Raw genomic sequence first — 11962 nt, 5'->3', positions numbered from 1 at the left:
CTAGGCTAGCCCCAAATCCATTTGCTGGTACTGCAAATCTTTAATATTAATCTCTGACTCCCTATTATGACATTATACTAAAACTCTAGAAAATATGTGCAGAAGTCCCATCTTCATCTATTTATAACCTCATATCATCCATATAGAACATAATAGAGTAAAAAAATTTACTATAGGTTCATAGAAATATGAACACATAACAAGGAGTAAAGAATGGAATTTCCTAAGAATACGTTGTAGGCTTTTAAAGATAGGATACAAATGTCTTTACACTAATCCATAAAACTCTATTAAACACTTATCTCTTGTACTAACACATGGGTAAACCTAGGCTTTGATACCAATTTGTTACAATTTAATTTCTCAAGTCATGATGACACCTACTATAACCTACCAGTATAGTAATGAACTATCAAGAGAAATGAATAAAAACAATATAAGAAATATGATAACGGGGTTAATAAAAATAAAGCAACCCTAAGATCTAGTAAAGTTAGTACAAGAGCTTCTAATATAATATGAGTACAAAGTCAAATATTGAATAAGTATACACATACAACCTTTGAAGACAACCTAAATATTGATATAATATATAAGAAGGAGAGTAGTAATGTAACGCCCCAAATTTGGTACCCAGAATACTACACAATGCTCATGATCTTGAAGGACCACAAGCTAACCCATGACTGATATCTGTACCTAGAAACTGCATAATATACTGTATGAATATGAAAATAAAGGCTAAAAGACCATAAGGTTCAAAACTGTAACATAACTGATAAAATATAACATCTGGAGAGGGTATGAAATACCTAAAACATATGAAATAACTGTCTGAACATGCTAGTCCGAAAGGCTCTAAATTGTCAGAATAAGGAGTTGATGGGATATGTCCCCAACTAACTCCAACTACTAAAATAAATTAATTAATGAGATAATAAAGTAATGGTTATGTCCTCAAAGAATGAGGACTCACTGCTAACTCTGACTGTTGAGACTAGAATGCTACTGATGCTCTAGAGCTCGTGCTTATGAACCTATGGTATAAAATACCATAGTACAAATATGTCAGTACATTTGAATGTACTGGTATGCATGTGAGGTAGGCTGAATATAAAGGGTTCATATGCATAAACTCTACTAATTAACTGGATAACGTGAATGTAAGATTGCATGTATGAATATCTAATAACTGTAACTGAGTTCGATGATAACATGATTACTGAGCTTGATGCTGATAACATGAGATAGTGATAATTGTATAGCTGAAATAACTAATATGGACCGATTGTATCTTACAGTATAGGTTCTGATGGATTAAGTTGAGTTCGATGCTATTCTGAGTTGACTGTATCTGACAGTCCTAAATTCTATAAAACTATTTGTGTTCTGAGACTGAATGACTGTATCTAACAGTCCTAATTTATAATTGAAACTATAGGAAGTAGTCATCTAACCAATATGAACCAAATAATGAATTATAGCTGAGTTAGGGTCCGATCTGTAACCCTAATTTGAAGGGTGTCAATACCACACTACTGGTAAGGACAAGCTATGGGTGACCCTCATCTGACAGTTTACCCAAAAGAGAATGGTGGGACCCTCATCTGATAGTGTTTATCAACCTCATCAACCCTTATCTAATAGTATTAATATCTCAACCTATACTGGATATATAGTTTTAGAATGGAAGGATGACTTCAAAGAATCACACCCTCATCTGACATTGTGTGTTCCCATCCTTGGGTTCACTCAGTGCTAATTTCTACTCCCATCTGAATTGACACTGAACATAGATTACTGAAGTGAACTGGACTGAATTAACTGAGTTTTATTAACTAATGGAATAGTACCGAAATTACTATGTTACTGAGCTTTCTTAAGTCACATGACTGACTGAGTTCTATGGACATAGTTCGACTGAGAGTATCTTGAAAACATGACATTGGCTCTAGGCACACAACTAAATTATTGGGTACAAGTACCACCAGGACTCGATAGCATGAAACTGACAAAGCATGAATTTATTGAATACATGACCAACATCACAATCCATAATACAATAAGTTGGCGATTTCATGAAGTAGAAGTTTTAAAGCACCACAAGGGCTACACATGTATCCATAATTCACTAACTAAGACATTTTAACAAACATTTGACAAGAAAAAAGTTATACATGATTGGGGATTTCATATTATCATACTAGTATGGAACTTTTCCTTCACATAGGCATTTAATCAAAAAATAGGGAGCATGCTTTGATTATACAATCATCAACACATCAACTTATCATGGATACATCAATCAACATGTAAATTTAAGGGTTATCATGATTATTATGCAAACCACCACATCCTAGGGTCAATCATTGGAATATGTAATTTCAAACATGAATCAAAACCCCACAACATCATGAACACGAATTTCAATTCAATTTAAATAATGAGCATTCATAAATACCCAAATCTTAGATTTTGAAAAGAGATTCTTGAGCTTCATGGGTGAAAAAGACCCATGAATCAACACGACATACTTGGGTTGTGAGTTTCTTGAAGTTCCTGGACTTGAAGAACTTGGAATCTCTAAGTATGTGCCTTAATATGATATTATTAGGGTTTAATACGGGTGGATAAAGACACAAATACCTTTATAAAAATGACTTTAAAATAACTGAATGAAATATGCGATAGAGGGACCGACATATTAGGGACTGAGCTTTCCCTTTTTGCCAAATATCTGACAGTGTCGATGTCTCAACCTATACTGGCTACATAGTTCTGGAATCCAAGGATAACTTCTAAGAATCACACCCTCATCTGACAGTATATATTCCCATCCTTGGGTTCACTCAGTGCTAATTCCTACTCCCATCTGAATTGACACTGAATAGGGATTACTGAACTGAACTGGACTGAATTAACTAAGTTCCATTGACTAACAGAATAGTACTAAGATTTCTATATTACTGAGATTTCCTGAGTCATATGACTGACTGAGTTCTATGGACATGGCTCGACTGAGAGTATCTTGAAAATATGACACTAGCTCCAGGCACACAGCTAAATTGTCAGGTACAAGTACCTCTCAAAACTCGATAGCATGACACTAAAAAAGAATGACTTTATTGAATACATGACCAACATAATAATCCATAATACAATAAGTTGGAGATTTCATGAAGTAGAAGCTCTAAAGCACCACAAGGGCTACACATGTATCCATAATTCACTGACTAAGACATTTCATCAAATATTTGACATGTATAAACTTGTACATAATTGGGGATTTCATATTATCATACTAGCATGGAACTTTTCCTTCAAATAGGCATTTAATCGAACACATGGGGAGCATGCTTTGGTAATAGAATCATCAACACATCTACTAATCATGGATACATCAATCAATGTGTAAATTTAAGGGTTTATCACGATTATTATGCAAGCCACCACATCCTAGGGTCAATCATTGGAATATGTAATTTCAAACATGAATAAAAACCCCACAACATCATGAACATGAATTTCAATTCAATTTAAATCATGAATATTCATAAATACAAAAATCTTGGATTTTGAAAAGAGATTCTTGAGCTTCATGGGTGAAAGGGACCCATGAATCAACACATAACATACCTGGGTTGTGAGTTTATTGAAGTTCCTGGACTTAAAGAACTTAAAATCTCTTAGTTTCTTGAAGAATGATTTGGATCTTGTTCTTAGGATTATCTTTGAGAGAAAACCCTAATTTGATGTTGTAGATGGATAATGAACTTATGAGCCTTGATATGATATTATTAGGGGTTAAAACAGGTGGAGAAAGACCCAAATACCCTTTTAAAAATGACTTTAAAATAACTGAATGAACTATACAACGGTGGGTGCGATGGTCCATCGTTGGGTCGATGGTCCGTCGGTCCTGTCCGTCGTACCTAGGAAGAATAAGGGTTCACTACCTCTACTGTGATGGCTTGTACGATGGTCTGTCTCTAGCTCGACTGTCCATCGGACTGAGCCATCACTCTTAGGAAGAAGGTAGTGTCACTACTTCTGCTGCAATGGCTTGGGTGATGGGTCCGCCGCTAGTTCAACGGTCAATCGGCTCTTACCATCGCACCTAGGCAGTTTTAACTGCCTTCTATTTTTTGGCCATAACTTTCTCTTCCGATGTTGGATTTGGACAAAATTAGTATCGTTGGAAAGTTAATTTAATTTCCCATATGATATAAAGTGAAAATATTAAAAATTCCACATATATAAAAGTGGATTCATCTTTCAAAGTAACTTTCTAACATACTTGGGATCATTTCAAGCAAGGTAGAAGTATGGGGTATTACAAGTAATGCTCTGAATGTTAGGAACTCATCCTAAATATCTAATACATATATGCTATGCACGATGTATACACCAATAGTGAGAATTCATACTATGATCTACAGACTACTAGAAGTGTCATATGAGTACCAAACACATGGTACTTAGTTGGCAACTGTCGATTGAGCTCCAATGATAATACAAATACAGATAATATGTAAGTAGGAATATAAACTATATGTAAATATCTAGATAGCTAACATAATAAAGATGGAGAGGCAATAAGGATAAACTATCTTGTTCAAGTCGTATTCAGGATTTAAAGTATTATAATTTATAATACTCTCAAATATATAAATAAAGGATGGAAGAAGGATATATTATAGTATACAAAGCCAAGGACGACATATAAAATATAAATAAACAAGGGAAAAGAGGTATATATGGTAATACCATAGCTATAGATATATATACATATGGGTAGACAAGACTAACTCTAAGGTAACACCCTAAGGTAGCCAACCTAACCTCTCCACGGAATCCTAATCAAGTAGAAAAGCTTATACTAGCACGATCCTAGCCTATAGTCAAGTGTCTAACCATGAATGCAATGGCCATAATGTAATTACCATAAAAAAGGATTAGAATCATACATCTAACATAAATAACTATCCATAATTAGCTTTCCATAAGCTAACCACAGTAACAACAATAAAGTAATCAGCTAGTCCAGGCAAACAATACCTAATTATGGCCTCATAGACCCAAAAGGTTCAATCAATAATCAGCAAACAACAATCATAGCCTATATCTATGCAACCCCCATTAGGCTAATAAATATAAGTGCCTAAACAACATACTAGTGATAGGTACTGTATATGAATAAATAAATACAAACTAAATCTGCAGTACTATAACCAATCCAAGTTCCATAATATACTAAGTGTATTCACCTCTTCAAGCTCAACAACCTGCAAAGGAAGAACCTATAACTATAATGCCCTAAATTTTGAACCCTAGACCCTACATAGTTCTTATGATCCCGAAGGACCATAAGCTAACCCTTTTTTAGCACCTATAACTGAGCACTGCATAATATACTATAAAAATGCAGAAAACAACTGGCAAAAACTTGCCATAAGGTTCAAAACTAAAATACAAATAAATAAAGTATCAAAAATACTAAGGCAACTATCGGAACATCTAGTCTGAAAGCCTCTAAACTGTATGAATAAGAAGTTGATGGGCAATCCCCCAACTAACTCCATCTACTAAAATACTGAATCTAGAAATATAATGAAATAATAGAACATCTTTGAATGATAAGGACTCACTACTAAGTCTGCTACTGCTGGCTGAATCTAAACTGCTGAGGGTGCTCTGGATCTCATGCTTCTGAATCTATAGTATAAAACACCATAGCGCAGAAAAGTAGGCGTCAGTATATAAGAATGTACTGGTATGCTAGATGAGGTAAGGATAAATGCAAAGGCTCATATGCATGAACTATAGCTGACTGAATAACATAAGTAAACTAAATGAGAAATACATGCATAAATGCATAAACTATAGCTGAAATTATAGTAACACTGAATAGTGAGTTCTAATAATTGGATTACTAATAACTAGGTTTACTGATGTATGACACTTGATTAACTGAATCTAAGATCAAGCCTATCTAGCAAGTTATCTCTGGATCTGCTGATACTGATAATGATTGACTAAATATGAGATCAAGCCTATCTAACAGGTGATCTCTGAATCTCTAAAACTATCTAAGTTCTTTACTGAGCTGATTGACTGTATCTGACAGTCCTGATTTCTGTATAGCTAAATTGAGTTCTATTACTAAGAATGAATCTGAAATTAAGACTGTGAGAGGTAGTTATCAAACCGACATACCCCGAATCTAAAATAGTAGGGTCTAAACTATAACCCCAGCTAGAAGGGTGTCAGTACCGTGCTATGGGTAAAGACACTTCTATGGTCAAACCTGTCTAATGGGTGACCCTAAATAAAAAGTCAAGCGTAATCTAACGGGTGACTCCTGGGAGGTAGTCAAGAATTAATCTAATGGGTGACTCCTAATCCTGTGCTAGCTATGCAGTTCTGAAGCATAGGGATTTCTACTAACGACTTTGGCTGACTAATAGGGAGGCCATTATTTTTGCCCTTGCTTGGTGCTGAATCCTACTCCCAACTGAAGATACCAAACTGATTCTTAGACTGTACTAGACTGAGCTAAATTTGTTAGTGATCATGTTACTTGGATAATCTAACTGAGTTCACTAGATTCTATTGACTGATGGAGTACTACTAAATTATATTAACTGGCTGAATGCTACTGAGTTCTGAATTGATTACTTGAATACTATTGAGGTATGAACTGCATACTAAACTAGAATAGACTGATATTGAGATTACTGAGTCTTTCTAAGTCCTGTGACTGACTGAGTTCTACTGATTGAGGCTTGATTAAGAGTATCTTGAAAAATGACACTGGCTCTAGACAATTAGCTAAATATTCAGGTATTAAATACCCCCAAGACTCAATAACATAAAAGTAAAGCATAACAATTCTTGAACAACATGGCAATTGTCTATCATTCACAATACAATCAATGAAGCGTCTCTTTAAGTATTTGAAAGTCATAACTTCTATATGTATAGGCATGCACACTAATGTCTCATAATTTATTCACCAAAGCCTTTCAACAAACACTTAGCATACATTAACTTGCACACAAATGGGGATTTCATATTAATATGCTATAATGGCACTACTTCATTCACATAGGCATTTAATCAAACATATGGGGAGCATGCTTTGGTTATACACTAAATAATACATCTAAATAACATGGCTACATCAATCAACATGTAATTTGAAGGGTTTATCAGGAATATCTTGCAAATAATCACATACTAGGATCAAAACTTTCAACTTGTAATCTAAAACATGAATTATAACCCAACAATAACATAGATATAAACTTCAATTCAATCATAATCATGGAAATCATAAATACACAATCTTTATAAATCAAAACGGATTCTTGAACTTCATGGGTGGAAGAAACCCATGAATCAACATATAAAATACCTCAAAATCTTGAATCTTGAAGGAGGTTAACCTTTCTTGAAGGTTCTTAAATGGTGACATTTTGATTCTTGAGTTTTCTTGAAGAAGGGTTTGAATCTTGTTCTTGGGTTTTGATCTTGAAAGAAACCCTAATTTTGATGTTATGGATGAATGAGGAGTTATGTGCTTTGATTTGATGTAATTAGGTGTTAAAAAGGGTGGAAAAAGACCCCAAAAGCCGTTTAAAACATTATTTCAGCGTTGTTTCAGACAAAGTTAACGGTCTGGGTGATGGACCGTCACTCTGGTGACTGACCATCACTCCAACCATCAGTTTTGGGCCATAAAATGGCCTTACTTCCTCATTTGAAATGGCCAAAGTAATATTCCATCACTGACTTAACGGTTCATCAGCTTGCCCATCGCTCCTGGTTAGTTTGAACAGCTCTCAGTAAAACGGCCATAACTTTTTACTTCGATACCAAATTTTGGAGAAATTGGTATCGTTGGAAAGATAATTCAATTATATATCTATTGATGGGTCATGAGATCAAAAATTCTATGTAAAACAGGATATAAGATTGTTTGAAGTTGACTATGACAATATTCTTCTCAAGAATTCAATCTGTAAGGGATGTTTTGTTTCGTCTAATAGCTAGGATGCATTTGAGGCCTTAATATACATCAAACTTGATCATAAAACTACCAAAACACTAAAGTTCATTTCTCATGAGCTTGAAGCAAAGTTCTACTATCGGTTGGGACTCTCAGGGTATTACAATGACGAATTCTCTTCTCTAATATAATGGCTCTTGGATGAGCCCCTAGGGGATTTAGAAATATCCATCTACACTTACCTGGTCCCAAACTTGGATTTATAATCATCATCATCATTAGAATACTCTGTCCAATATTAGATATATATATATATATATATATATATATATATATATATATAATATGTAGTCTCAAATCATAGTTAAAGAGTGTAGTCAGTAATCCATTGCCTCAGATCAACCCCGAGACTAAATCATCATAATAGAGTATAATGGATTGGAATATATCACATCTAAAGTAAATAGTAGTGGTAAAAGAGTGGATAAACCATGGAACAAAATCTATCTCAATCTAATTTCCAAAATATCATCTTTAGTTCCCAGAGCTCATAAATTAGCAAATAAAGTGGTACGATCCCCATGATAAAAGAATCTATTTTATAAGTGAAATGTAGGAACTAAGTGAGCATGAACGCACATAATAATATGCATTCTATCACTAGTATCCAAACTATACAACATAAGGTGCCTAAGTATCCTTTACTACAATCACACCTTTTTCTAAGGATAGAATAATCACCTGGAGTTCAACTGGTACTATAACTAGTTCACATACTTTTCTAAGAATATAATACTCACCTAGAGTTCAACTGGTATCATAATAATGACCTTAGTCCCAATAGTATATGATTAACACAATATAATACTATAATCTAGAAAAATATAATCCAACCCACCAGGTCAAATTGTAAACCTTATACTAAAGGATCTCTAATATTATCTATGATCAACTTGCTTATGACTTAGGATGATAGGATTCTATAACTATCGTAAGTATTTCATCTTAAGAGTCGATCCACCCTTTTATCCCCAAACTCCTAGATTAGGCTAAATCATGATATACTAATCATAAAATGTCCTATAATACCCTCCTATCATGGAATATACTTTACACATTATCTTAAAAGTAAAAGTAGATCAAATCATGCCTTTTTGCCAAACTATACTCCTTGAATCATCTCTAAATTGCTCGTCTTTTCTCTACAACATTAAAATATTTCCATATGATCAAAATGATAATCTATATATAATTAGGAGTAAAATGAGACTCATATTTCAATATAAAAGGTTGGTTCAAAATTTGGGTCAAGAATAGGCCCACCGAGCCCATAAATAAAATCCAAAATTGATTCCATCACGAGGTCCTATGAAGGACAAGGATGAGCTCAAAATTTGAGAACAAAAAGTGCATAAATTGGGACCCAAATTAGCCCCTAGGTTCTAAGTACTTAAAGACCTAATTTTCAAGAATTTATAATAAAATAAAATAGAAATTGATGGAAAAATACTGAAAAATGACAAAGGAGTGTTAGGTTAACTTACCTTGGCTTCAGTGGATGATTTCCCACTCTTTCCCTCCCTTTCAACTTCCAAAATAGTAGAGAAAATGCTGGAAAATTGGATGAAAAAAGGGGATTTAACAATCTCCAGGTGCCGCTAAAGCTGACACTTATCTTCTTAAGTGCCTATCACTTAAGTGGCATAAGTCCACTAAAGTGGTCAGGCATCGGGACACGTGCATTGCTAAAATGATTTCCAAGCTACTAAGGAGATATATGCTTAAGTGTATCTTGACCGTTAAAGTGGATCTCAGCCAAATGTCCAAGGATGCAAAAATGGCTAAGGGTCACTAAACTGGCTACCTCTTAAGCGACCAATGGTATGCTTAACGGGTTTTTAACACCCTCAAAATTTTGAGCATTTTATTTTTGGTCATCCCGTTTTTGAAATATTTATTTTGACTCAAATTGTGTTTAGGTATGTTAAGGTAGTGTCATGGAAGAGTTCTTAAAATTTTTTAATGGGGTTTAGGGGTGTTTTTGGACCTCGAAGTCAGTAACCTCCACGATATCCCCATTTAATAAAGGATAGTATTTGTATTAGGGTTAGTTACATGATGGATATTATCTATGTTAGGGTTCATGGCATGGAGTTAGCCTCCGCAATAAGGTCTGTGCCATAAACCTATGAAAAGAATTCATGCAATATTATTTTATTTATTTGGAATGAGGGGTATTGGGGTCTTTTAACCTTTGTACGACCCTTAAGCATTATATGGCGTATTTTTTTTCTATTTTAAGGGGATTGAAATCCCTAATTCTACTTTAAAACTCAAAACCCCAAGGGATCCTAACTATTTCAACGTACGTTATTCTTTTGTGTTTTAAGCTCTGAATTTATTTTCAATTTTCATGTGTCTAAGGCATGTTCCTCTTTCCCTAAACTTATGGCATGACATTGATTTATTATTCATATGGTTTTGATGTTATTTTTGGATTAAAGGTTGAGGGTTCTGAATGTTGTCATTGAATAATGTTTCCCATGGTTTGCATATGATCATTCATGCTTTACTTATGGTTTTGAACTTGTGGGGTACATGGGTATAAAAAATAAACTAAAGGGTCATGATTTTCTCCAAGTTAATGATTTTGGTTTAGCATATTGTTTTGAAATTATGTTTCCTCAACCCCAGAATTGTGAAATTGATATTGAATATAATTTTTTACATGATTGGACTTGTTCACTTATTCTATTGCATGGCATAAAAGGTTAATGAACCACAGTTTGGTTTTATTGAACTTTAGGAACTGTATTTTCCCCGTATGACTAAATAATTGAACCTAAGGGCCATAAATTTCTACCGTGAGATGGTTAATAGTTATGGCATGGTAATTAACTTGCAAGTGAGGTTGGTATGATGATACCAATGGGATGACTTAATGAATAAATTGGTTCAATTAATGGGAATGTGTGCTAAATAATTTTAATTAGGCTTAAAATAGGGTTGTGTGGTTAAGCCGTGAAAGTGCAAGTTCTGAGGGACCAGTACTGAAAACGGTGGTTGCTGTCGAGGGGGTCTAAATGACTTGGAGGTTCAAATCTCCCATTTTATATGATTGGGAGGTCCGAGTCCCCTATATCACATGAATTGGTGCTTAAATCACATTGATTATGTTGGGATATTCGAGTCCCCTATAAGGCATATGCATATATGATTATCCTTTAGTTTGTGCGGCTACACATACTAGGGCCCTTCAATCTAGGGGAGAGATGGGTCCATATATCCTGTGGGTGCCTTGATTATGATACTTATGCTACTCAATCTCGACTAAGATTTTTTAAATTCATGCTAAGCCCTATTTTCTTTCTTGATATTTGATATATATATATATATATATATATGTATTACATATGATGTTGTGCACTGGCCTTAATGGTTTTTGTATTATGGTTCATGGCATTAAATTATCCTTTATCCCTGAGTTATATGCTAGCACTCAAACTGCTAATCGACTTTAAATGCTGTATTCCAATACGATGCAGGAACTAGCCATACTTTCACTCCCCCAACATAGTGATTAGGTGATCATGGAATAGTTCATGAGTCAAAATAAAGTGGCGAGCTTCCATCATTTGGAAGACCTCATTTCTTTCATTGGGATCCCTTATATTATGACTCTTTCTTTGGACTTGTTTTTAGCTATGATTGGGGGCATGTCTAGACTAGTCTCTCTTTATTTTTTTTAGAGGCTTTGTTGGACAGTACTGTGGATATGGGAATTGGTTGCTGAACTCTTTGACTTCTTTGAGTCTGAGTTATTTCTTCTAACTTTTTTTATGTTTGGAATTCCTTATTTTATGGGTGTGTAGTATGCCACACTTATAAGGGAGAGACTACAAGGCGTTTAGGAATACTTCCCTTTCTTGTTGTATTATTTTTGGGATATAG

The sequence above is a fragment of the Capsicum annuum genome, chromosome 12 (genome assembly GCF_002878395.1).
Source record: "Capsicum annuum cultivar UCD-10X-F1 chromosome 12, UCD10Xv1.1, whole genome shotgun sequence".
NCBI lineage: Eukaryota > Viridiplantae > Streptophyta > Magnoliopsida > Solanales > Solanaceae > Capsicum > Capsicum annuum.
This window is presented reverse-complemented; position numbering follows the sequence as displayed.